The following is a 23138-nucleotide window of genomic DNA, read 5'->3' as shown; positions in this document are numbered from 1 at the left end:
TGGCCCACAAAAAAAGTTAACACACCTTCTATTAATCATGCCTAATCATGCACATTAATAGCAGTAGCACATAAAACTAACCTGTAATTTGGCAACATGTTTTGCTGTCTTTAAAATTAGTACAGAAGGGAAAACATTATATATAGCAATTAGTTGACAAAGTATGTCTGCAGCGCTTAAGTGCCAGGTGTGTTAAATCAAGTGGCCTGGGGGCAAAAATACTGTTTTTAACAAAGATAATGCTTAAATGAATCAAGCTACCATTATTCCATTATGTGACAAAAACCATCAATTAGCCCATCCATTAAATCCTTAAGTTAGCTCATGCAAGATTGATCAAGGAACTAGGGTTTTACAGTGTTTAATTTACAATAGATGGATATAGTTAGTCAGTCTGTTGGGAGATCCATCTCTGGGCATTCTTCCCACACTTAAGAACAGAACAGAAGAAGACCCCTAATGGAACAGGTCAGTGTCCCAAATTCTTCAGCATCCTGTTCTCACAGTGGCTCATGGGAAGCATGCAAGCAGGACCTGAGCTCAAGAGCACCCCCCCCCCTCTGTTGTTTCCAGCAACAGGTATTCAGAAGCATGCTACCTCCTCTGTTACCTGGTTATGCACAAAGATTAGCTGCTGGTTGACAGGGCTGGATAAGAATTCCATGTTCAAATATATAAAAGGATGTCACATAGAGGAGGGAGAAAGGTTGTTTTCTGCTGCTCCAGAGAAGCGGACACGGAGCAATGGTTCCAAACTACAAGAAAGAAGATTCCACCTAAACATTAGGAAGAACTTCCTGACAGTAAGAGCTGTTCGACAGTGGAATTTGCTGCCAAGGAGTGTGGTGGAGTCTCCTTCTTTGGAGGTCTTTAAGCAGAGGCTTGACAACCATATGTCAGGAGTGCTCTGATGGTGTTTCCTGCTTGGCAGGGGGTTGGACTCGATGGCCCTTGTGGTCTCTTCCAACTCTATGATTCTATGACTGGCCTCTGTGATGTGGAGCTTTTGCAGTATCTGTGGCTTGTAATTTGTGCTTGCATTTTGTTATATTTCGCTGGCAGGTTCTCATAGCAGATGCTGAAGGTACTAGACAAGATCCATAGCAGGCATATGTGGGTGGGCAGGCTCCTCTGTTCCCATGGATAATCCACTTAATGGCCATTGGGGTGCCACTACAAGCTCTCAGCCTAGTGCACAGGCTGATATGTGCCCCCCACCCCCAAATACACCTTCTGCTGACAGGATTCATTTGGTGAATACTGCCCTCCATGTTGGTTTTGACTGTAGTTTGGGAAAATAATTTAAGGTGCAGAGAGAGAATTCCTCAGCTATTACACATGGAAGCATATTGTATCACAGAACACTCTGTGTTGCAAATAAGGTTACTCTTCAATAAGGCACAAAATATCAAATTATAAGGGGTGGCAGAAAAAGAACATAACTTTTAACATATGTGGTGGGAATGTAAGAAAGTGAAAGGCTTCTGGGATATGATATATAATGAGATTAAGAAAATGTTGAAGTATACATATGTTAAAAAACCAGAAGCATTTTTACTGGGAATTGTAGGTACAGAAATTAACAGACAAGATATTAAGCTTTTCCTATACGCAACAACGGCCGCAAGAATTTTATTAGCACAGAAGTGGAAACAAGAGGAATTACCGACAAAAACCACTGCAGATAAGAATAAGAATGTATGATGTTTTAATGTTTTTGATTTTAAAGCAATGGTTAAATAGTGAAAATGAGAAATTTGAAATAAAAGATAGAAAATCGTAAGGAAGGTTTGAAGGAAGTCAGGGCCCTAAAAAGCCAAAATGTATAATATAAGAGGAGATATTGCAATGGAAAGTATTATTGTAAAACTAATAAAAATGATATGAAAAAAATAAGGGGTGGCAATCATACAAGGTTATTGTATGTCCGCAACAACTTGAGCTTTAGAACTTGACAGCATGCCATTAGGTTTCTGAGTCCTAACATTGTTATGAATGAGTCTTTCTAACCTCACCCATTTTACTTTTGAAAGCAGATTAACAGAGAGCTGCATCAGCATATATTGAAAGACAGACAGAAAGGCAGACCACAGAAGCCAAATCTTGTCTACATGGTCTCTTGGATTCTTGGCAGAGTCAACAATGCCGTCATCAAGAACATCAGGTATGCATTTGTGTATTCATTTAAAACAATGCGGATATTAGTCTGTTGAGACCTTCCTTGTCACCATAATAGCTTGTTATAAGAAGATACGGTACATGATGACTGCATACAGAATTAGGAAATGAAACACCTTCAAGCCTTTTAAATGCCTAAGAAAAGTTTACATCCAAAACAGGAGCATTCATTCCTAAGGCACAGTCATGGTGACTGATGGTGTCTTCTATCCTCCCCACAGGCAAAAGAAAGCATCTTTGTAAGCTTTCAATCACTTTGATGGAGAGCAATTGTATATACTACGCCTTTTAATTAGCATATGACTGCAAGGAATGTAATATTAGGCAATATATCTTTGTTACAAGCCAAAAAAATACCCATTAATTAGGGCCTCCAGGGCTTCTTTGTGGAACTCTTACATTTCTTTAAGAAAACAACAACAGTGACAGAACTTTATCCACCATATGAAGATCATTTACTAAAACAGGTTGTGTAGAATAAACAGATACAATGTACAATAAAAGCTAAGCACTAGAAGGGCAGCAACAGATGTGGAATAAATAAACAACCAGAATTGTAAAGTTATGAGGTCTGTATGCAAATTATGATGCAATAATATGAAGGATCAGTAAAAGGGTTTTGTCTAGTTTTCACCTGTATAAGTAGGCTGATTATTATTTTAAAATGTGTGTGTATACGCTTCTCACCTACAGTATGAAATAGAGCGCAGCAACAGATTAAGCGCTCTTGCGATTTTGCTTGTTTCTAAGGGTGCTTCTGACCAACCTGTTCATTGAGCATTCATTCCTTTTTGTTTGCAGAGTGGTTAGATCATGTTGCATCAGAGTAAGTATTATCCCACACTGTTCTGCACATTTTCCCATCACTTTCATTATCACAAAGAAGTCTGATCTTTTGGAGAAGTGCGTTTGTTGTGCAAGACCTCCCACTCAACCATAATTGCACAATCTAAATTTACTGGCATGTGAATGAATCTCATCCCCAAATAACAACTATCTGGAAGTGCCGTAAGAAGCAACTATATATATATATATATATATATATATATATATATATATATATATATATATATATATAAAATATACATATATATACACACACACACACACACACATATATACATATACATATACATATATATATATATATATATATATGGATGCCAAAGCATTTTGATGCATCAGCATTCCATATGATAAACTAAATATGATAAACCCTTAAAGTTTATTTTAAAAACAAGGTGCTTTTGAATGTGGCTTCCCATTAGTAACACTACATTTGAAATGATGACAGGTTTCCCCTGTGAGGTGTGGAAAGATTGCTTACAGAAATACACACACAGACTGAGATCTTCTTCCTTGACAGCTACCTTAAAATTCCTTCAGCAAATATGTATAGTTACCGGATGTTACGTACGGGCTTCTTGCATCTGGTTTTTGACTATAGCTCCAGCTAAAAGTTAAAACACGTTTGTACAAGCAGGTTGCAAGCTATAACCCAAGGGGAAAACACACGGAGATAAACATACATGGAGGCACTGTCAACAACTACCTGTTGGCCATTTTGGAAGGGCCGCCCCCTAGGACAGTGGGCATTTGGGAATTCTTTGGGGAGGAAGAAATACCTTTTTCATTTTCTCTGCCCCTCCACCTTTTTTGGGGTGGATGGGAAACTGCGTTGTGAATAGGGATTCCATATGCATAGGCTTCAACAGGACTAGCATATATGAGCAGGGAGCCCACTGCTAACCCACAAAACCTGGGGCCCTTGCTGGGGCCTCTTTCTTCTTGCTGTCATTGTCCTGAGTAAAGGAGGAGTGACAACAGCAAAAAAGGGAGGAGTGCCTTCCACTTGTTTCACCCCTTCCCTCCCAGTGGTGATGGTGTGGGTTGGGTCCACAGGAAGAAGGCAAGCAACTGGGCGGTAGCAACACCATGAGAAAGGAGTTGGGTCCACTGAAGACACCTTGCTCAATGGACCACTAAAGCCTGGAGCCAGTACTGGACATGGGAGGGAAAGGGTTGCAGTCCATATCTGGGAAAAGGCTCCACACCCAAGGAGGAAGGCCATATGGATGCACACTGCCTCTATGTGGGAAAATAGCCAAAAAGTTAGAAATTCTGAGAGTGTGGGGAAGCTACCACAACAAAACCTTACCTTTGATACAGCCAGTTCTTACATAATGCTGTCCATGACCCAGAAGGTCAAACAAGAAAGGGGGGGGGACCGAGAGGGGGGGGAGAGAGATGGTTTGGGTTTTTTTTTTTTTTGTAATCAGAGTCTTAAAATATCTGTATGGATCTTCCAGGAAAGACTCTGTAGGCAAGATATTTTTCATGCGTATGAAGACAACGTATTTAGAAATATTAAAAGTGTGAAGGTTCCCATCACTTCATTACATTAATTGTTAATTATACACATAGGCAGGCAAGATGTACAGCATAGAGAACCACAGTGGAAATATCAGCCAGAGGGAATATTTCAGTCAATTCTAATTAACAACCTGCCCATCAGCCTATTAAGTGCCAAGCTAAAAGCCTTGCATTCAATATGAGGATGTGGGGTGAGATGATACTAAAGCATGGAATTTGGTGTCATCAATATCAGCAGATGATTCACCATTTCTTTATCCTCCCCCTTTCCACTGGAACTAGGATATGGAATCTTATTTATTAAAATTTATATACCATTTGATTGAAAACAACAACAACCTCAAAGCATTTCACTAAAAGAACAACAAAATTATTGGTAGAAACAGTTAAAAACAACCATTTAAGAATAATCAAAATCAATGATAAGGTAATGCATTTAAGCTCTGGGTAGCAAAGCCAGACAGATTTACAAATTTGTGTGTGTGTGTGTCAAATTCCAGAGGGGCCATCCTGTTAGGCTGCAATGAATTGTAATGGATTGCTTTGAAGTCACTTCAATGCCAGGTGGAAAAAAAATCACCCCACTATCCCCCTCCTCAGTCTTGTCTTGTATTTTGCCAGAACAAAGGTGGCAACCCTAACTAGCAAAAGTCCTTGCTCTGCCTGCCACTAGCAGAACAGGGTAGGTGAATCCAGCCCATGATCTTTCAAATCAAACCCTCTGTACACCAAGCCTTAAAATTTTTATTCAGTTTTTACCATGCTATTCTGCTGAACAACATCTCCAAAATGACTCACAAAACCCAAATAAAAGCACCTACACAGAACAAAACAATAATGGAGCAATATGCATGAGCATAAACATTAGTAAGGGGAACAGCAAACACAGATGCTTCTAAAGCACTTTATGAAATGAATGGCATACAGTATGCAAAAGTCCTAAGAGAAAATATGTCAGTTCACAGCTGATTATTATTTTTAGGGTCAGATTAGTTTTTGGATGCTCAGCAGGCATCGTCTTAATTAATCAGTCCCTGATCACTTATGAACTAGACAAAGAAGAGGTCACCATAAACTACCTGCAGTAAAGCCACTGATATCTAATGCCATCAATAAAACTATTGAGCAAATCTAGGCTGCTATTCTAAAGTCAGCCAAAGGCTAGCTGAAAGCTCTTAGGACAGGCATAGGCAAACTCGGCCCTCCAGATGTTTCAGGACTACAACTCCCATCATCCCTAGCTAACAGGACCAGTGGTCAAGGATGATGTGAGTTGTAGTCCCAAAACATCTGGAGGGCTGAGTTTGCTTATGCTTGTCTTAGGATGTGGCTGCTCCACCAGCTCCACATACACCCACAGAGGATCTTCAAGTGCGCCTGCTGAAAGCTCTACAGCTCTAGGTGTATACTACTGGTGGTGTGCATTGTTGGTGAATGGCAGAAGGCTCCTTGCACCCCCAATATGCCCCGCCAAAGGGCAAAACACTGCAGCTGGCGTTGTGATTTTTCCTTCTGCTGATGTCAATGGAAGGAGAAATGGGAAATACCTTCCGCCATGACAGGAGCAAATTAGTAGGACCTAGGAAATGACAAGGTCTCTTCTCAAGGTCTCCCCCCCCCCCCAGCCTTTCACCTTAGGACTCCTCAGTCACAATATAGATATAGCCAAGTGTTCCTTTCCAATCTAATTTTGCAAATTCTAAGCACTGTCTGACTCTCAGAATCCACTTTCATGAAAGTGTGAGATGTGCTCATTTAATAGTAACTTTATTTTATAAAACCCAAACAACATAGCATTAGTGTTCCTGGCCATTTCTCTATCTTGCCTCTCCCAGAGGCCAAGTTACCCCTGCCCCCTGACAATGAATTTAGTCAACTGAAAAAGTAATTATATCAGGAGGCTTCCCTTTCTTTTCTCATCTCTTGCAATCCCTGCAAATGAGCATCTTACGCTGCGAAGCATGAGATTTGTCATAAATTAGCCACAGTGTTATCAATGGTCATAAAATAACCTAATTTTTAAAAAGTCAGTACCATTATGTGCCTTGCTAACTTCTCCTACAATCATGAATTTCTAGACAACGGGAAGTCTACAATAAAATGAAAGAGGTATTTGCATTTCTCATTCTACTGGCATTAATCTTAATATTACATGCCTTCAATGCATTTTGTTGGGTAATGGATGAACTCTAATATTTTACACACACACACACACACACACACACACACACACACACACACTGTTCTGGATAACTCCCCCATGAAAGGATGGCTTGGTCTGGATGATCCTCAAAACCACATTGGTAACAACCCTTGTGTCTGCCCCCTCCATCTCTCCTCATGTATTATCTGTTTCTTTCTCATTAAACTGGATTGGGCTTCAAACTAGAACTGAAAACTCATTTCAGACTGTGGAGAGTGGGGAGGGTTTGGAGAATTGTCTGAAACAATCTTTTCCATTTTGGATGCTGTATTATCTTTGTAGTCAAATTATTTATAAATCAGCTCAGAGGAGAAGTTCAAATATCATTTCAAAGTGGAAGGTGACCTCAAGTCCGGAGCTCCCAGGAAAAAATGCTGATGTGGTACAGGCATATATGAGTGCATGGGAAGTCAAATATGTGCATTATTGATAAATGGACTGCGTATATGATTACGTGTAGGATTGTGTGAAGGGGAATTGTCTGTATGTATCTGGTTTTGTGACAGAGCCACTGGATGTTATTGTGGACATGTTATGCAAGATACTGATTTTTTGCACTAGGGACCATTTCTGCCTTCTCAGCTTGATTACTCAACACTTGAGAACTTGTGGTAGAGTGCCTAGACTGACTAAAATGGGAAACAATGAGGTGATATAAGGCTTGTCTGTGATGTGAGATGGCACCACTTGATGTTTAAGTAATGAAGTGAGGATGAGATTAAATCTGGATTACTTGACTATCCCAGTTTTCAGATGTTTTGAACTACAACTCCCATCAGCCATAGTCAGCATGGATGGAAGTTGTAGCCCAAAACATCTGGAGGGTACCAGGTTTCATAAGTCTGGATTTTATTATGGCATTGCACTGATTGTGTTCTGTTGCTTTACTGTAAGTTTTGTTTAATTCTGTAAACTGCCTAGATTACTTTGAGTATAGGGCAGCCAATAAACATATAAACAAAACCATACACCATTTACTGATTGCAGATACATGAGCTCTAACTAAATACGTATAAGGTATAACAACTCCTAATTGGGCAGAAAGATGTACAGCCATGTATTGTGTCATGTCTTAAGTGCACAAACATATTGCACCTCTCTGTGTCACGTTCTCTAGACTCACTTAGCCACCCTCTCAGTCTTCCTTCCATTGTCTCACCTCAGAACAGGAATATGTGGCTGAGGCTCACCATCTCTTCTTTGAAGCTGGAGACACAATATGTCAAGCCCTGTAAATGGACTAATTACCCTTTCCTGTGACTAACAAACGGCTCCCTTTGCCTCGAGCTGATAAATCTTTGCCTCACATAGTGTCTGTAAAACTTTGGCAACTCAATGAGCCACCAGCCGAATAAATCATTCAGAAGGAATGAGTTACTTAAGCCATAAGTGACCTGAAACAGCTGGTACATTCTCAAAATGCTCACACCCTGCTCTAGGCAGCAAAACATTTTGCTTGTGGAACCATTGGTCCTCCATCCATAACAGGACTGAAGAGGGAAAGGTTAGGGAGAGGACACGAGGATAGCGAACTAGCAGGAATCATTTATTTCCTCAAAAGGCTACAGCACTGTCACTAACTTCCTTGCAGCAAAAGTGAACATAGGAACAGTCTTAATTAAAATTGTTGTGTAAAAGGCTAAATGCACTTGCTTTATTATGGTGCTTTGATATATATATATTTTAACAGCAGTGCAAATCATTACATGTATAAAACCCAAACCAGCTTGTTTCCCCCCCAAATATACACCCAGAAAGTTTTCTTTTTTAAAAAATCAATGTTCGCCCATCCTCTCTGGCCAACATGTTATATTGGTACCATAAGTTCAAATTCAGTTATAGATAAAAACCATAGAATCATAGAGTTGGAAGAGACCACAAGGGCCATCGAGTCCAACCCCCTGCCAAGCAGGAAACAAAATGTGTGTTATCCGCAGAAGAAATATGTAAGGGCTGATCTGAAAGTGTTCTCATAATAATGTTTGGTGCAAATGTGGTGTTTTGCGGGGGATGGGGGGCAAAATAGATTTTCCTTTCACCTCACCCTCACCCTCTCTGGGTTTTCCATGGAATCAGTAGCTCCCCTCGACAGCTTCCAGTTTCATTTCCCAGAAAACCCTTTGAGTAATGTTATGTCCTGGTGTAATAACATCCTGAGGGGGGTTCTGGAGAACAAGCAATTTCATGGCCACCCCAAGCTCAGCTATATTTCATGGTCTCCTGCTAATATCGCCCCAACCTCAAAAAGAATATCCACAATAGGCCCATTTAACCACCTGCAAAATGAGCAGTGAAAAGGGAGGGCCATTTCAGGAGTACCCTATTTAAGTTTAGATAAACTTGCACTATTGATTTGTTACCTGTTTTATTTGGATTACTTTTCTGCTTCCTTTAAGAAGAAGAAGAAGAGTTTGGATTTGATATCCCGGATTTGATATTGGATTTGATATCACTACCCTAAGGAGTCTCAAAGCGGCTAACCATCTCCTTTTTTTTCTTCTTTTTTTTTTAATAAAGATTTTTATTAATTTCCAATTTTTTAACAGAAACAAAAAACAACAAAAAACAGACAAACAAAAAACTCATATTTTCATAACCTTATTTTCATAACCCTCTTTTCCCGGACTTCCCCATACCTTTCCCTTTTTGCATCCTTAGTTTAGTACCATTATTCAGCAACCTATCTTGCCCAATTAAATATAAATTCGTCCTCTTTCTCTATTCCACCCTAAATTTTAAACCCAATTATCGCTGCAATTCTACGTCTTCTTTTCCCTCAGCATTTTAACACTCCTCAGTTTTATAATAATTCTTAAGATACATCTTAAATTTCTTCCAATCTTCTTCCACAGTCTCTTTCTCTTGGTCGCGGATTCTGCCGGTCATTTCTGCCAGTCCCATAAAGTCAATCACTTTCACCTGCCATTCCTCCAGCGTGGGTAGCTCTTGTGTCTTCCAATACTTTGCTAGAAGAATCCTTGCTGCCGTAGTAGCGTACAAAAAGAAATTCTTATCCTTCTTCGGCACCAACTGGCCGACCATACCCAAGAGAAATGCCTCTGGTTTCTTGTTAAAGGTGCACTTAAGCACTTTCTTAATTTCATTATAAATCATTTCCCAGAAGGCCTTAATCTTTGGGCAGGTCCACCAAAGGTGGAAAAAGGTACCCTCAGTCTCTTTACATTTCCAGCATTTGTTATTGGGCAAATGATAAATCTTCGCAAGCTTGACTGGGGTCATGTACCACCTATAAATCATTTTCATAATGTTTTCTCGTAAGGCATTGCATGCCGTAAATTTAATACCTGTGGTCCATAACTGCTCCCAGTCAGCAAACATAATGTCATGACCTATGTCCTGTGCCCATTTAACCATAGCAGACTTCACTGTCTCATCTATTGTATTCCACTTCAACAGCAAGTTGTACATTCTTGATAAATTCTTAGTATTGGGTTCTAACAATTCTGTTTCCAATTTCGATTTCTCCACCTGGAAACCAATTTTCCTGTCTTGTTTGAAAGCCTCCATTATTTGAAAATAATGGAGCCAATCTCGTACCTTGGACTTTATTTTCTCATAACTTTGTAATTTAAATTCACCACCTTCTTGTTCTAAAATCTCAGAATATTTCGGCCAATTGGTTGTCATATTAAGTTTCTTTACTTCCTTAGCCTCCATAGGTGAAAGCCACCTGGGAGTTCTGTTTTCCAATAAATCTTTATACCGTATCCATACATTATATAGTGCTTTCCTGACAATATGATTTTTGAAACCCTTATACACTTTAACCTTGTCATACCAGATATATGCATGCCAACCAAAATTATTATCAAATCCTTCCAAATCTAGAATGTCTGCATTTTCAAGAAGTAGCCAATCTTTTAACCAGCAGAAAGCTGCCGATTCATAGTAAAGTCTTAAGTCCGGCAGGGCAAACCCCCCTCTTTCTTTAGAGTCGGTAAGTATCTTAAACTTAATTCTGGGCTTTTTGCCCTGCCAGACAAATTTAGATATGTCTTTCTGCCACTTCTTGAAACAGTCCAGTTTATCAACAATTTGTAATGTCTGAAACAAAAATAACATTCTAGGCAATACATTCATTTTGATCACAGCAATTCGACCTAACAAGGAAAGCTTCAGGTTTGACCATATTTCTAAATCTTTCTTTATCTCAGTCCAGCACTTGTCATAGTTGTCCTTAAATAAGTTCACATTCTTAGATGTCATGTTAATCCCCAGGTATTTTACACTCTTTGCCACCACTAACCCAGTTTCCTCTTGGAATCTTTCCCTTTCAACATTTGTTAAGTTCTTTTCCAGTACCTTGGTTTTTTGTTTATTCAACTTAAATCCTGCGACCTGGCCAAATACTTGAATTAATTCCAAAGCTCTTTTGGTACTAGTGTCTGGCTCTTGCAAGGTCAGTACTAAATCATCTGCAAAAGCCTTTAATTTGTAATGTCTAGCTCCGACCTGAATCCCTTTTACCAGCTGATCTCCCCTAATCATATTTAACAGGACCTCCAGGACCGATATAAAAAGTAATGGGGATATTGGGCACCCCTGACGTGTCCCTTTTTCTATAGGTAATTCATCCATAACCACATTATTAACAATTAACTTCGCCTTTTGCTCAGAATAAATTGCACTTATACCATTTTCAAACCTTTGGCCTACCCCCATCCCATGGAGATTCTTTTTCATAAATTTCCAAGATATATTGTCAAAGGCTTTCTCCGCGTCCACAAAAATTAAAACTGCCTTCGTATTAATGTTCACTGTCAGCATTTCTATAATGTCAATTATATTCCTTACATTAGTAGATATATGCCTACCCGGGAGAAAGCCTGCCTGGTCTTTATGAATCTCCTCCACCAGCACCTTCTTTAATCTTTTTGCCAAAATGTCTGCAAAAATTTTGTAATCCACATTAAGTAGTGATATAGGGCGGTAGTTTTTGATCTGTTTTTTATCAACCTCAGTCTTTGGTATAAGTGTGATGAAGGCTTCTTTCCACGTCTCAGGTGCCCTTTTCCCCTCTAATATCTCGTTACAAACCTCCTTAAGTGGCTGGATTATCCAATCTTTCAAGGCTTTGTAATATCTGGAGGTTAGTCCATCTGGCCCTGGAGATTTCCCCAGTTGCATGTTTTGAATGGCACCCTCAATTTCTTGTTCAGTTATTTTCTCATTTAAAAACGCCATACTTTGTTGCGAAATTTTTTGTAATCCATATTTCTTAAGAAATTCTTCAATGTCTCTTTCGTTTTCCGGCCCTTGTGCATACAATCTTCTGAAATAGCTCTGAAAGCAGTTGCTGATCTCATTTGGTTTCGAAATATTCTTTCCATCTACCTCCAAGCTTGTAACTGTGTTCAATTTCAGTCTCTTCTTCAATTGCCATGACAGGAGTTTCCCACATTTATCTGCCGATTCAAATGTCTTTTGTTTCATTCGTTTAATTTTCCATTCAATCTCCTGGTTCATCAATTCCATATATTGCTTCTGGTACAATTTGGTTTGTCTCAAGATCTCATATGACTTTGGGTTAGATCTCAATTTCTTTTCACTGTCTTTTATCTTTTCCAAAATTTTATCTTTCTTCTCCTGTTGTTTCCTCCTTTTCAAGGAATTCTGCTGTATCAAGAAACCCCTCATCACGGCCTTGCTTGCGTCCCAGATCTAACCATCTCCTTTCCCTTCCTCCCCCACAACAAACACTCTGTGAGGTGAGTGGGGCTGAGAGACTTCAGAGAAGTGTGACTAGCCCAAGGTCACCCAGCAGCTGCATGTGGAGAAGCGGAGACACGAACCCGGTTCCCCAGATTACGAGTTTACTGCTCTTAACCACTACACCACACTGGCTTTGTTTTCAGTTTATTTCAATGTATCTTTTAAATAGTATTTTAATTATTACATTGTAATATTTAATAATATTACATTGTAAGCCACCTTGATTAGTATGCAACTAAATAGCTGGAATAATGCTATGGGATCCCTCCCCTCATACCTCTAAGAATGCCTGGTCCCAAATTTGCTCCAGAGAGTTGGGGGACCCCAGAACAGGTCTGGGGGGTGCAGAGGGAGGAGAGGTATAGAATGTACCATTGCACAAGCAGAAACCCTGATGATAACATTGACATTCAGTTTAACCCTATGTTGCATACCACCCTTTGTGATGAATAGGACCAGATGCTACTTGCCAAAGGAAATCAACAGAAGCACTTGCAAATTCTGTGATCTCGTTCCCAGCTTCCATTCTCAGATGCCTGCACTTCCACAGGGGAGAGGAAGACATCATCAGCACAACAGATCGCTTTTCTGTATCGCACCCATTATGCCCTTGTGTAAATCTGCTTATGCACGCAATGAACAGATTGCTGTCAGTGTAAATATAGTTCTCATGCTTTATTTAGAAGTAAATTCATATAGCAATAAATGACTAAACATTTCTTATGGACTTTATATTATCATTCCCAATAAATTGTAAAATGGCTATGCTCTGGGTGGTCTGGAGTTTTAGAGAAGGAGAAAGCACAAGGAAGTTCCTGTATACCAGGGGAAACCCCCCACATATACAGGGAAAGTATGTTTACATTAAACCTGACTCAAAATTACTTCAAGACCAAGAACTGTGTGTACCTATTGTATATCCTTCAACCTGTCACAGAACCCTGGCAGTAGATGGTAGTGCACTGGCTTAGCTAGGCATGAGCAAATATGTCAACTGTGGTTTCTCTCCATCTTTGGAACTTACTTTGAGTAAACATGCATAGGATCAGGTTTTAATTTTCTAACTTTTCAAAATAAATGGGAGGAATATTCCAAGCTCTATTCCAGCCTACAGCAATATACAGTGGTACCTCAGGTTACATATGCTTCAGGTTACATACGCTTCAGGTTACAGACTCCACTAACCCAGAAATAGTGCTTCAAGTTAAGAACTTTGCTTCAGGATGAGAACAGAAATCATGCTCCGGCAGCAGCAGGAGGCCCCATTAGCTAAAGTGGTGCTTCAGGTTAAGAACAGTTTCAGGTTAAGTATGGACCTTCGGAACAAATTAAGTACTTAACCCGAGGTACAACTGTACAATGGACTGATATCTTCTTTTAGGCTGGCCTCTCTCTTCTGCTTCAGCAATTACTCATGGCTGAGTAAGATTGTCTTCCATGAATACAGTCTTAACAGTGTGTCTGTAAGAGTGTGTGGACCCACATCCTTCCACAGTGGGGACATAGGTTTCTGGGTGGGAGTTGATCATGGTGAGGATTTGCCAAACGTGCCTTCCTGTTTCTCTTTGAGTTTGTGCTTCTTCAAAGTCCATGACACCTTTGGTAAAGGCTGTTCTCCAATTGGGACATTCGCAGGCCAGTGTTTCCCAATTGTCCGTGCTTATACTGCATTTTAATTTTTCTTTTTTAGATTATAGATTTTCCTTGAGAGCATCTTAGAGGCTAGCCTCTAGGTTATCAACCAGTATTTAGATGTGTGTGTTTTTCTTGATTAAAAAATGTTGTTGTTTCTTTAAAAAATGTTTTTTAAAAAATGTTTAGAATTATATATATGTATAGGCTTTATTCATAACAAACAATATAATAATAAATAAATAATAATTTTTTATTTATACCCCGCCCTTCCTGGTTCAGAAAACCGGGCTCAGGGCGGATAACAACAAATTTAAAACACTTTATTGTGATACAACAAAAACAGCATAAAATACAGTATAAAAGCGTGAATAACAATAAATTCTAAAATCAATTTAGGGGAAAATCCATCCAATAAACATTAGGTGATCACCAGGGCTAGCTGGCTAAATTAGTCCTATTTGGGCCAGCAAGGAGGCCAGGGGAGAATTAGCTGTGGGATCCCAGTGTGGGTAATCTTCATAAAAAGGGGAGGGGGAGGAAAGGAAGGGGAATAAAAGATCAGGCTAAATTCAAATTTAAAGCCAGGCGGCCCTGTGGAAGGAGGTTAAATCCTGAAGGGCCCTAGTCTCATGGGACAGAGCATTCCACTAGGTCGGAGCCATCACTGAGAAGGCCCTGGCCCTGGTGGAGGATAATCTGACTTCCTTAGGACCTGGGACCTCTAAACTATGATTATTCATGGACCTTAAAGTCCTTTGCAGGGCATACCAGGAGAGGTGGTCCCATAAATACGAGTGCCCTAAGCCACAAATATAAAATAAACATCAATACAATATCATAATGTGGGATTTCTCCAATCCCTTGACTTCCCTCTACCCCCTCCATGGTTCCATTATATTTCTTATTCATGCATGCATGTCCATATCTTGTTTTCCATCTATACATATCTGATTCTGTCTGTTATCACAATACTGCAAATGTTTTTTAGAATCCTGCTGATGTATCAACTTGTATACAATGATTTGATATATATGCAATAAAAAAAATTCCCATTCATTTTTAAATTTGTTATTGTCCTGATTTCTGAGTCTTCCTGTTAATTTAGCCATTTCTGCATATTCCATTAACTTAAATTGCCAATCTTTTTTCGTGGGTATTTTTTCCTCTTTCCAGCATTAGGCTGTCAATATTTGTGCGGCGGGTCACATACATAAATAGATGTTTGTTTGTTTTTGTTTGTTTTGTATTTCCCTTCCTATAATTCCTAATAAAAAGACTTTGGGCTTTTTGAGAAAGGTTATTTTATACATATTCTTCAATTCATTACATATTATTTCCAATTTTTTAAAATAACTTTACATTGCCACCACATATGATAAAATTTACCATCGACTTCTTTACATTTCCAACATGTCTTTTCTTCTGATTTGTACATCTGCGATAATTTTACTGGTGTTAAATACCACCTATACATCATTTTCATATAATTTTCTTTTAACAATACGCAAGCCGTAAATTTCAAATAGTTTTTCCACAGTTTTTCCCAATCTGACATTTGGATACTATGCCCCACATATTGGGCCCACTTTATCATTACGCTTTTGACCTTTTCATCATTTCCCAGTCCAACAACAAGCTGTACATTCACTCTAGTGTCTCATTCTATTATTTCTCTCTGGAATTCAGAGATTTCATGAGCAAATCCTTTCTTTTTGTCATTTTTCAATAGTTCATTTATCTGGAAATGTTGTAACTAATCATTTACTTCTCCTCTTACTTCATTATATTCTTTCAATTTTAAATGGTTATCTACTTCAATTAATAATTCTCTATATGTTACCCATTTTGTTCCCATATTTGTTTTTTTTTACTGATATTTCTTCGATTGGTGAGATCCACCAAGGTGTTTTTTGTTCTAATAAATCCTTATATTTTCCCCATACTTTCTTATTATACGGTTGTAAAAACTCTTATGCATTTTAGCCTTTTCATACCCTGAATACGCATGCCATCCGAATCGATTGTCATGACCTTCCAGACCCAATAGATCTGTATTTTTTAAACTTATCCACTCCCGGATCCAACAGATACAAGACGCTTCATGATACAATTTTAAGTCTGGAGGGGAGAAGCCTCCTCTTTCTTTAATCTGTTAACAATTTGTATTTTATTCTTGGCTTCTTCACTCTCCAGATGAATCTTGAATTATCTCTTTGCCATTCTTTGAAACATTTCATATTGTTGATCGGAATATTTCATATTGTTGATTGGAACAAAAATAACATTTTTGGTAATACATTCATTTTGATCACAGATATTCTTCGTATCAATGACATATTCATTTTTCCTACAGTTGAGAGATGTTTTTGTTGGGCTTTCTGGGAGCTCAATAGGATTGTTTTTGAAACCTTCCAGAGGGTGTGGGAAACTCATGCTCTCATAAATGTGTCAATATCAGAGGAAGGGGACAATGGTAGATTTATTTTTCTCAAAGCCATGTTTTATGTAGCCTCCAACATTTCACACAGCTTGTTTTTCATTTTCATTAAGTGAATAAGGTTTAGTGAGCAAGCCACTTTCTTTTGATGATATGCAGTGATGTAGTGGAGGGGGAATGCAGATCTGAAATGGTTTTCACAGCAGGAGCAAAGATGTCAACTGCCAAGATAAATAATGGACCTTCCTTGCTCTTGGCAAGTGAATGACTGCTGCACATTTCCCATAGTGAAAACTATGGCAGTGGCTCAAGTCATTGCACAAATTCCTCATTCCAGAATTAATTTTTGATACATGGTACATATGCAGAGTTACGCCAGCTACATTCCAGAACCAGAATTTCTAATCAGAATTAAACCAGAGTGACACCCACGGTGTCAAAATCCCTGCTCTCTTTAGCTCATAACTACCACACACCATGGACGCAGGTGGCGCTGTGGGTTAAACCACAGAGCATAGGACTTGCCGATAAGAAGGTCGGCAGTTCGAATCCCCGCGACGGGGTGAGCTCCCGTTGCTCGGTCCCTGCTCCTGCCAACCTAGCAGTTCGAAAGCATGTCAAAGTGCAAGTAGATAAATAGGAACCGCTCCGGCGGGAAGGTAAACGGCGTTTCCGTGTGCTGCTCTGGTTCACCAGAAGTGGCTTAGTCATGCTGGCCACATGACCCAGAAGCTGTACGCCGGCTCCCTTGGCCAATAAAGCGGGATGAGCGCCGCAACCCCAGAGTCGGTCACAACTGGACCTAATAGTCAGGGGTCCCTTTACCTTTACTTTACCACACACTGGAGGGTTTGATTTTGGAACCTTATGAAGGAAGAAATGGCATTTAAAGGCTTGGAAGGAACTGTCCTAGAATCCTTAGGGTACACCCCTCTAAAAACCTAGTGAGGTGGACCTAATAAAATAAATTTGGGATGAGAAAAGGATTTTGGAGTCATCAACCTGGGAAGCATATCAAGAAAGAAAGAGATGGCAGAGATGGCAAAACTGATGGCTCTGACAAGAGACACAAATTTAGAATCATTCAAGGACTGAAAACTTTTTGTAGTCTATTTAAAAAATATTTTTTGATAGGCAAAGTCAACAGCTGAGTTTTAAGTTTAAGAAAAAAACAGCAGAAGAAACATGTTAAAGAGGATGAAACAGGATGTGATGAAATTTTAAGACACAATTGTATGCAATCATTATTATAAACATCAAGGTTTGGTGAGCAGGAAGCCATTAATATTATAGAATTATAACTGTTGAGAGATAAAGTGTAACTTTGAATTTTGAAATAAAAGAAAAAGAAATCTGAAAAAAGAAAGATGTTGGTTCACAAGTTTTATCTCTGAAGCAAATATTTTTATCTCTACTTTGGTAAAGTAGGGCAAAACTGCTATCAAAGTCATATTCCACCAAAACACACTCAAGTAGGTTTTAACAGGATTTTCATGAACATTTGAGTGCACAACATGACAGCAGCTGCTGCTAACAGGTGGCCAGCTAGATATGAAGCTGCCTGTGTACATTTGCAGTTTCCTGCTGAATACTGATGCTCTGTCAACACTGAAGTAGCACACAAGATTTTAAAAATCTGGCTATTTTAAGACGAGCATGTTTTAAAAGAGAGATTAAATAGAGATGCATGCAAACATCATTCTAATTATGCCATTGGTTGGTTTATAATTCTATACAGTTTATCATCATCATCATTATCATCATCATCACAGCACACAAAGCAAGATAAAACCTTCAACCCACACAATCAAAACCAATACAAGCCATGAGGACAAGAACAAAATAGCAAAAAAAGAGCAACACATTCCAAATGTTCTTTAGACAATAAAGGACTTGACCTGCTCTAAGTAAGATAGCAAGGAAGGACCAGGTGAATCTACTGGTACAGGGCACTCAAAGAAGCGAAGCTGCAGCAGTAGAATGCTCTACTTCTTCTGGAAGTCAGTCTGCCCCTTGTGTGAGACTTTGGAACTCCCTCCCTAGAAAAGCTAGACTGGCTCCCTCCTTGTTATCTTTCTGCCAGCAGATGAAGACTTTCTTGTCCCAACAGGCATTTTGGAGTTGACTGCTTTTAATTAAAGCAGCACCATGCTTTAATTAAACAGCACCATGCTGTTTTTATTGTAATTATTGGTATGCCAGGGGAAAAGGTGGGGTATAAATAAATACACAACAACAACAACAACAGTATGGACCAACACCAACAGCAGCAGTATGGACTTATGTACAGTGATACCTTGGGTTACAGACGCTTCAGGTTGCGTGTTTTCGGGTTGTGCACCGTGCCGAACCCAGAAGTACAGGAATGGGTTACTTCTGGGTTTCATCACTTGCACATGCGCAGAAGAGCTAAATCGTGCTTTGTGCATATGCAGAAGTGCCAAATCACAACCCGCGCAGGCACAGATGCGGCGCTGAGGGTTGCGAATGTGCCTCCCGCACGGATCATGTTCGCAACCTGAGAGTCCACTGTATGGCCAATGGCACTTACTTCCAAGTGTGTGTAAGGTATCAGATCTGTATTCCTCATCATGTCTGAATGTTAACACAACGCAACTCTGTACACGTCTTCTCAGACTGTATGTCAACATATTTATCATATATAATTCAAGAAGTAGATAGAGATGTGCATATTAGGAGATAAGCTAAGATGACAAAGTATTTCACAGGCAGTTCATATTCTGTGACCCTATTCCTACAATATGTTTTAAAACAATTTTAAATACTGAATTTTAAATCATTGCAACTTGCCCTGGAATATGCTGCTGAAGAGTGGGTAATAGATTAAAGAATAATAATAATAAGTATTTTCCCTTACTTTTACTTGCAGAACTCTTCAAAACAAAACAGGAACATCAAATGATACATCTAGATATATCCATACAATATCCTGTGCTGTCCAGCACAGGCTCAGCATCTTATAAAATATGAAATAATCCAAAGAGACCTATAAGACAATGTCTCTCTCCTTCAGGATCCATTTTGCCTGGAGCTGTTTTCCTGGAGAGCTTCATTTATATCCTCACTCCAAAGAGTTTGAGAGAGAATGAAGAACCAGCTACCACCCTTCCAAGATGGCGAATTTGCAACGTCATACCTTTGTCACCTGATCTAAGGTTACAACACTCACATGTTAGCTAGCAGAAAACAATTAGTTAATTCTTAGCTCAGCAAGAGCTCAGAGAGATCTCTTCTTGCTTTTTTATAGCTTCAATGTAATCTCCCCATGTTAAACCTTTTCACAAATACACAGACATTCCCATTTCAATGTCAATTAAATCAATTATACTTAACACCCCTACTTCACAGCAAGGCTACCTTTTCTGGGCTCACCATGTAGATGACATGTCTTAATCTCTCCCCCACCCCTTACACATGGACTCATTTCCCAAAATGTTGGTCCAGAGACTGCAGTATCCAGAAGGCAGCATGTAAATAACTCTATAGGACTAACAGGAATAATTGAAACCTATTAGGCAAAGACCCCTTTTTCTTATTCAAAATGCATTTTGATGATCAAATATGGTTCCACTAGGCATTGTATTGGCTAGTCAGCTGAACACTCTCTTCACAGCTGGAATGTTCCTGTACTGGACATTTGTGTTTCATATACTCCTAGTTCTGGTATTGCTCATATTGTTTCCAAACTTCTTTCTTTCTTTCTTACATTTATATTCAACATTTTGCCCAAGAGCTTAAGGTAGTGTACAAGGACCCCCCCTTCTGCATTTTATCCACACAACAACCCTGTGAAGTAGGGTAGGCTGAGAGGCAGTGACTGTTGGAACACGCCTGGGGGACACACACAGCCCCCAGAATGAGACAGATTTCTCCAGGCGTCTTCCTGATGAAGTGCAGCCGGGATGTTCACAAATCAGTCCCAGTGCGCACCAGCGACACATATCAAAAGATGCTCAATTAGCAGAGTATAGCAGAAACGACCGTGGAGCATGAGTGGAGCATTCTAAGTGATTTATTAAGCAATATATACAGGACAAAGCAACCATGGTGTCCTCTCACATCTCCTCTGAGAGTAAAGAAGTATAAAAGTACAATACAAGCGTAAGAGATAAGACTGGCTTCCGTTCTCACACTTTCCAAGCTTGGAAAGTAAACACAGACATGTGATGTAGCAATCACACATCCAGCAACGGAGGAGTGAAATGCTGACATCCTCCCCCTTTTCAGGTAACCATTGTTGCATTTGCTAACGCAGCCATACACAATCAAACATACAGTTGTCATACCCATAACAGACTCCTGTAGTGTTTTTCCCAACTATGGGACTACATGCACTTGGTCTGGCCTTGTGGCTGACTATCTTGCCCTTCTGATCAGTCTTGGCTTTATAGACCCAACGACTATCAAGAAGCTTCATACCTGGCTTTATTGGGACAAGTTCCCAAGGCTTGTTCCTTTCTAAGGAATCAAGTTCAGCCTTCCTGGCCTTTAGCCATGGCTCAGCATCCTTTGAGGACGAGCTCTGTACAGTACAAGCGGAAGAGATAAGACTGGCTTCCATTCTCACACTTTCCAAGCCTGGAAAGTAAACACAGACATGTGATACAGCAACCACACATCCAGTAATGGAAGAGTGAAATGCTGACTGTGACTGGCCCAAGGTCACCCAGTGAGCTTCATGGCTGAGTGGGGATTTGGACCCTGCTCTCCCAGGGCTTGGTCCAACACTCTAACCATGAACATCCCAAGGTTTGCAACAACTTAAAGAGCTTTGCTTTTTAAAAAAAATCTTTATTAGCCTTTGCCTCTGAGAAAATCTGAAAGGTAAAAATGTTTGTTGGCAGAATACAAAAGCAAAATGAGGTTCACCACAGGTAGGCTCATAAAGAAAACATGGGACTTGCATAACACATTTTTTAAATCATCACCTTAAATGCACAATGCCTTTTCTGATGTCAAGAGAATACAGTTTGATTATCTTTTATTGATTTTTCATTACATAAAGTGCTCTGCCCAGCAGTAAACACTGCAATTAATGCTGCACATCTGTTACACATCCTGTCCCAGGATAGTATTGGTATCAAAGTTCCCAGTGCAGTGAGCATTTTAACACCACAACCGCAAATCACTACTTTATAAGCAAATAAACCCAATACGACCAAGCATATTGCCTGCAATTGCAAAGACATGTTGCACACAGAAATTTCAACAGACTACTAATTAAAAATACTCATTAGGAAAAAATCGCTTTGCAGTCTCCTCAAGCTAACACCAAATTATTCAAATAGGAAAAATAAAACTGATGTCAGAAAACATGAACACACAAATGGGAAAATAAAAGGAGGTGCCTTATACAAAGTCTGACTGATACTCCATATAACTAGAACTATGGATTTGCAAAACTTATCAGTGAAATTTTGTTAGTCTTAGTCCTTCCTGGCTCTCGCATCACCAGTATGCAGCCCCAATAAAACAAAAGGATATCTACCTCTGACTTAATGTTATATACTTTTCTGAAGGATTTTGAGCACACAAGTAAGAACTTACTGATTGCAATTCCTTTCTGGTTAATTATCAGTATTGTGAATGTTGTCGTCATCACTTTGTTCACTTAGAAGAGCAGGTCTATGAGTGAAAATCCATGAAAACTCATGCTTCTTCCTCTGCTTAGTGGTAAAGCAATACACACTACAATGTGCTATTTTCCATGACATCCTTCCCTGTTTAACAACTGCTAATAGAGCCTGTCATTAAAGTTTATCAACCATGCATCACACCAAAGTGAAGATTTTACAACTGCATCCAATAAACGCTCTGAGCATTTGCAAATGAAGTTTCTTTGGTTATAGTTCTCTGCAGTAAGCCCTGAAGTAATAATCAATCACCAATTTGAGGAGCAAATGTTCCATGTATGGATGTTCTGGGCACCAGAACAGCTGAAAGGACACAGGAAGGAGCATGAAGTACTCAGAAAACAACTTTTCTTTTTTTAAAAAATGCAGATCCTTCCCCCAAATGACAGCCAAGAGCCAAACACATGTACTGGCAAACACTGGCAGCAGAGAGCAGTGAGTATTTCCCTCTTAGACTTGGAAGTTATGGTTGCGTTGGCCACAATCTTGACTGGCTTTAAGCAGGGGTCAGCAAACTTTTTCAGCAGGGGGCCAGTCCACTGTCCCTCAGAGCTTGCGGGGGGCTGGACTATATTGGGGTGAGGAAATGATGCACGAACCCTGGTGGCTGCTTACCTGTGTCTTGTGAGCAGCAGGGGCTGGTGACAGCAGAAGGACAATAAGCAGCGCATGAAAGGGCTCTGGAGAGGGGCTGCTTAAAATGGCGGCCGCTCAAGCGCTGCTGTTGCTGGCACCAACAAAGCCCAGTCCCCTTCCTCCTCAAGCCAGGAGGAGGGAGGGAGGAGGCGCTGGTGCCGTGTGAGGGAGAGAGAGGGAGAGGGAAAGAACGCAAATGCTGGCGATCCACACGGCGATTCCCGGACCGTCCGCATGCCAGATTCAGAAGGCAATTGGGCCTGATCCGGCCCACAGGCCTTAGTTTGTT

General features: G+C 39.8%; 1 protein-coding gene and 1 long non-coding RNA gene across 2 annotated transcripts in view; one reads left to right on the top strand and one right to left on the bottom strand.

Moving 5' to 3' along the window:
• Positions 1 to 14668, top strand: part of LOC307218103 — a 32227-nt gene extending 17559 nt beyond the window's left edge. Inside the window, exons 2-3 of the long non-coding RNA XR_013839771.1 lie at positions 2037 to 2164; positions 12941 to 14668. This is a non-coding gene — a long non-coding RNA (uncharacterized lncRNA). The remainder of the gene's footprint in view (positions 1 to 2036; positions 2165 to 12940) is intronic.
• SULF2 (sulfatase 2) overlaps positions 1 to 23138 on the bottom strand; it is a 280685-nt gene that overhangs the window by 205278 nt on the left and 52269 nt on the right. The gene's annotated exons all lie outside the window — the stretch shown is intronic.

The sequence above is a fragment of the Podarcis cretensis genome (genome assembly GCF_951804945.1).
Source record: "Podarcis cretensis genome assembly, chromosome: 6".
Lineage (NCBI taxonomy): Eukaryota > Metazoa > Chordata > Lepidosauria > Squamata > Lacertidae > Podarcis > Podarcis cretensis.
This window is presented reverse-complemented; position numbering and strand designations above follow the sequence as displayed.